Below are 5,770 nucleotides of genomic sequence, written 5' to 3'. Positions count from 1 at the left end.
AATGGCGATAAAATTCCTTAAATGGATGTACATCGTCCCTAAAAAGCTTAATGACGATAAAATTCCTTAAATGGATGTACATCGTCCCTAAAAAGCTTAATGGCGATAAAATTCCTTAAATGGATGTACATCGTCCCTAAAAAGCTTAATGGCGATAAAATTCCTTAAATGGATGTACATCGTCCCTAAAAAGCTTAATGACGATAAAATTCCTTAAATGGATGTACATCGTCCCTAAAAAGCTTAATGACGATAAAATTCCTTAAATGGATGTACATCGTCCCTAAAAAGCTTAATGGCGATAAAATTCCTTAAATGGATGTACATCGTCCCTAAAAAGCTTAATGACGATAAAATTCCTTAAATAGATGTACCTCGTTCCTAAAAAGCTTAATGGCGACAAAATTCCTTAAATGGATGTACATCGTCCCTAAAAAGCTTAATGACCATGAAACTCCTGAAATGGACGTACATGGCTTAGTAACGATAATGGATGTGCGTCGACCTTGAAAGCTAAATTACGTCCTCAATGGATACAAATCATGAACGAAATTACGTCGTCTAAAAAATAATGACGGCAAAATTCTTTGGACGAAGTACATCGAAGCACCACGACGACAAAAGTTCCTTAAAGAGATGGACGTCGCCTCTAGGGCTAAATTCCCTCGATGTCCATGTACATCACACAACATGGCCTCATCTGTACAAGAGGGACAAACCCTTCAAAGTGATCAACACGATTTTATCCATACAGGACGACCAGAAAGTCAGGTAATGAGGAAACATTTCCAAAAATCAAATGAGCAAGCACAAACATTTATAAATTCAAACATAAAGTTAAATTGTTCAAAAAGGGGCCCCAAAAACAGGAGGGGCATCCAAACAACTACTGTTCTTCACTTGGTGCATAAAAATAAAAAAAAATAAAAAAAAATATGGAAATTTCCTTAAGGCAAACTAGGCTGAAGGGGGAATTTCATCGTCCTGGGTAGCCTGAGGTGGTTCAACGCTGGTTGACACTCCTGTTTGAGCCGCCTCGTCCTCCTCAATCTCCTTGTCAACGGCTTCAAAGTCCAGATCGTCAAGGCTCACGGCAGGACCATGCTTGGCGAGATACCGTCGCAGCAGCTCGAACCCTTTAAAGTACCATTGGAAGAGAAGGGTGTTGTATTCTTCAGAAGATTGGAAGGCAGTGACGGCTTTGGCTACTGCAACCTTCATCTTCTGAGCAGCCGTCGCTATAAGTTCGTCCTTCTGCTTCACGGTTTGTCTCTCAGAATCCAGCTGCTCCGTCAGCACGCGGACTTGCTCCTTAGAAGCGTTGAGAGAATCCATAGTTGTGATCAAGTCCTTGCGCAAACCAGAAGCTTCAGCCTCCAAAGCGTCTACCTTCGAGTTGGCCACGACGGCCTTCTCCTCATTTGCCAGGTACTGAGTGGTGATGTGCATGGTCTCCCCCAACACCTATGGACGAATACAAAGTTAATAAAAGTTAGCTCAATAAAAAAAAACAACAAAGATGAAAAACGAAGAAAAAAAAAAACAACAAGATGTATGACGATTCACCTGCACGAGTTTGTGGACGTGGCGGCTCACCATCTCGTGTGAAGGAATGCTCGTAACTTCCCTCATCTCAGCAGGGGTAAAGAGCTCGGTAGCACGGTCCATGGCCGTCCCTGCATCTGACCAAACGCTGGCATCAGCTTTCCCTTTTCCTTTGCTAGCAGCTTTCTGCTTCTTCGAGGGACGAGCAACCTCCTCGATTGAGACTCCAGGAGATGCAACCAGACCTTCGTCCAGATCAAGGGTAGGTGTGGACGACCCTCTCTCCACTACCTCTTTCTCCTTCTCCCTGTCTGTGATCCTCAGCCGCTTCTGGCCTATGCTGGAAAGGGGCTCATTCTTTTTGCCCTTGATTTTAGCATACATCTCCTTGTTGAATTTTGACGTCATTTCTACCAAGGACAAATAAAAAAAAAAGAGGCGTAAGGACGAGTAAAAAGAATGCCAGCAAACGCAAAGAAAAAGCGTGAAGTGCAACTTACGTTTTCTCTCTTCACGGTCAAGAGTACTGAGAACGTAAAGTGAAGGTTCTGGCCCCAGGCAGTGACGAGCCAAGGTTCGCGGATCAATCAGCTCTCCAAAATCTTCTATCGTCCTGGCGTATTCAAGAGCAGCCTGCACTCGCTTGGCAAACCTGGCCTCTAGCTCCGGACGGTCTTTCACTGCAAAAGGACGACGTCAAGACACAAGCAAAAAAAAAAAAAAAAAAAAAAAAAAAAAAAAAAAGGGCCCAACAACATTGGGAGACACGCACCAATCAACGGGGTCTCCCATCGTCGCAGCAACCTAGGAACATTCCCCCACAGATCGTCGGGCAGCGTCTCCCAACCGTCCCCAGATACAAAGAAGTATCTTGACTTCCAGTAGCAAAAGGACGACGGAAGGTCAGCTACCAGACGGGCCTTCCTAGACCAAGGGACGAACTCGTAGTACCCAAACTCCCTGGACTCTTTCAGACGATACAAGTAGACAAACTCATTAACTGAGATCATATCCCCGTCAGCAATGGTCGTCCAGATCACCATGCAACTAATCACTATTCTCCAAGAGTTAGGCATAATTTGCCCCGGTGCAAGGTTAAAATGGTAAAGAAGCTCCATTATGAATGGATGGACGGGGAATCGGAGGCCACACGAAAAAGCTGCCTCGTAAAAGCAAACCTCTCCGTGGGCAAAGGCACAAGCTTTTTCCCCCTTCCTGGGTAGACGAGCCTTAGTTCCCTCTGGAAATTGAAATCTGTCCTTAAACTTACTAAAAACCTCAACTTTTAAGGAGCAATTTTCCTTCAGGGCATGAAATCGACGGGCCGTCGCCGGAACAGGGGAATGGGAGGACGAAGGAACACGGGAAGGAGTGGTGGTTATAGCGACGATCCCGGTCTCTTCCTCAACCACATTTGAGGACGAACCCCTCTCTATATCACCTAACCCTTCCTCTAAACCCAAATTTTCCCCTCTTAGTTGCCCTCTAATAGACCGAAACCAAGCCTGAGACTCCAACAGAAGGGGGTATAAAACACCCAATGCCGAACCTAACCCAGAACCCCTATTAACAAATTCCTCCACCACAGGGTACGAACCGGCGAGGGAAGGCGCACCCAATAGGTCACCAGAAAGCTCTACCAAGGAACCTAGGCGGGCAAGAAGAAAGGCTACGGAAGGGAAGCTACGCCTAACTTCGAAGGTGTCCACCATTAAAGGAGAGAAAAAGAAAAAGAACTAACCCCACCACTCAGTGAGAGGAGAAACCAGTACAGAAAAGGAAAAAGAATTCAAGCGACACAAATGCAAGGGTAAACTGAAAAGGAAAGAAAAGCGTAAAATGGGGTGGGCGTACCTGGAAGTTAGGAAGAAAACTGAGGAGTTGAGGAGCAAAATACGCGTAGGAGAGAACAACTGCACAGACAATGGAGAAATGGAAAAAGGAAAAACCAAAAGAGATCAAACGTTTCTGCCTTGGAAAGTGCGGGAAAACTGAAAAGACACTCACCGGAAACGAGGCACTCCTACCAGTAGAAACCAAACACGTGGCGCTAAGAGGATTCATGGCCGCCACTACGCAATCAATGCGGAGCAGAATTCCAAGCGCCATTACTGAAAAATAAATGAATAAAAAATGAATGGTCATAACAAACTCTTCATATTCCTATAATCGTCCAAATAATGAACGACCATGGAATAGGGGGCAACTGATACGCCCGACCAAAATGGTAATCGTCCACAGAAGGCAAGATAGGGACGATCTTGATAAAATCGTCCCAAGAGAGAAGGTCGTCGCTCAAACATCCGGACACTCGTCCCTACCCTTCGCGAAGCGGTTACAAGACATTAATCAACCTTCAGACCGTTGGGAATGGCAGCTCATCATTAACACCCAACAAAGACGTTACCAGGCTAGATTAAAGCCTCCATCAAGACTCCACCAACGGCTAGAAGAAAGGACCTACAAACACACATATAAAAGAGCTAAACCCCGAGAGGGGCAGGGTAAGAAAACACTCTAGAAAATAACTCCCATTGTTCTCCTTTGTCAATCTTACTGACTTTGGCATCGGAGACCTTTTTGCAGGCACAACGCCGGCAGACTACCTCCTTTCGTTCGTTCACGAGTTGCAGAAGATTGGTCTGGCGAGGAACGGTTTCATCTGGACGATCATAAATCAACTGACGATCGAATCATCATCAAATCATAACAAATTTTCGTTAAAAAAATTGTTATTGATTGATAAAAAAATAATGTCATTCACAATGAATGGTAATCTCATATTAAAATTAATAATAACCTAACACTTAAAATTTATTATGAAAATATTATTAACGTAACATTACTCGTAAATCAATGTCAAGGGCTCCAATCCAGGGAAAATACTTGGATACTTCCGGAACAGATTAAATGGCTAAAATGTATTCTAACTTCTAAGCATTTATAGCCATTTGGTCCAGTAAATGTCAAGAGCTTCATAGCCTAGTTATTACATGGCTGTACTGTTTCCTATACGAGGATAATCCAACATTTGGGCATGTGTAGCCATTTGGTCTGGTCGTTTTGATCGTCCCTGTGGGCTGTGTCCTTATGTCCAGAGACAAGATGAAGTTACAGGACAAGGTCCCATTGTTACAATTTGGCAGAACGGACCATAAAAGATGAGATTAAATAATGAATTTGATAGTTAATGGTGCAGTAGGTAGTGCCTTGGGTCCCCTTAGATCACTCAAATATTGGTCCTTAGACGGATTAATTTTGTTACTGTGATGCTCCGTAAACAATATTTTTCGCAACGAACTTTATAATGATTGAGTGTTACAGTCAAGATAAGAATCATATCAATTATGATTATTATCCTGACTCACAAGTGATACAACTTTATATGTGGTTATGTACAGTTAAAAAATTTGTCGTCTAAAATGCTGCGAGTCTAGAGTTATTGACATGTTAGTCACTTATCGGCAGAAAAGTGACATTTACTGACATGTTCTAGTTACTTAACCCAAAATAACTGTCACTTTTGCTTTCGCTTTCCCTACTGCACACTGGACCCTTTTCTTTAATTTTCACTTATTGCGAGAATAGCTGCTTCTTTTTTGTCTTTATTTATGTGGGTTTAAATACTGTTTATTTTACTAAAAATTAAAAATAATAAAAAAATAATTTTTGATTATTGTTTACTTTTAAAATTAGCGAAACTACAATATTGGTCCCTGAAGTTTACCCTGTGTGTGCAATTGGTCCCTCAAGTTTGAAACAAGCATAATTAGTCCCTTAAGTTTTAAAACTGAGCTGTATTAATCTTTTTACTAACCGTTGTTAACGGTGTTACTTATGTGGCTAATGAAATAATGACTTGGCATTTTTTTTAATGATGTGACATGTTTTTAATTAAAAAATTACAATCTAAATTAAAAACGTAAGAAAAAATATTCACAATCGGTACCAAATTAAAAACCCACAACGAGAGAGAAGAGGAGAGAGGGAAGAAACCAAGCTCTAGCCGCCGCCTAAACTCCCACGCCCTAGCCGCCGCCGGCAATAGCACAAGTCATAGCTGCCGCCAGCGATAGCACTAGCCCTAGCAGCCGCCGGCAACAGCCACTAATCCACCTCCCTTCTCCTCTCGCATAACCACTTTCCTGCCTTCGTCCTTCCATCTCAGGTATTACACTTTTTCCTGTAAGATTTGTTTTCCCGTGTTTGTATCTATGTTAGATTC

The sequence above is a fragment of the Quercus robur genome, chromosome 1, assembly GCF_932294415.1.
Source record: "Quercus robur chromosome 1, dhQueRobu3.1, whole genome shotgun sequence".
In the NCBI taxonomy this organism is placed as follows: domain Eukaryota; kingdom Viridiplantae; phylum Streptophyta; class Magnoliopsida; order Fagales; family Fagaceae; genus Quercus; species Quercus robur.
The sequence above is the reverse complement of the archived record's forward strand: the minus strand, read 5'-3'. Positions refer to the sequence as shown.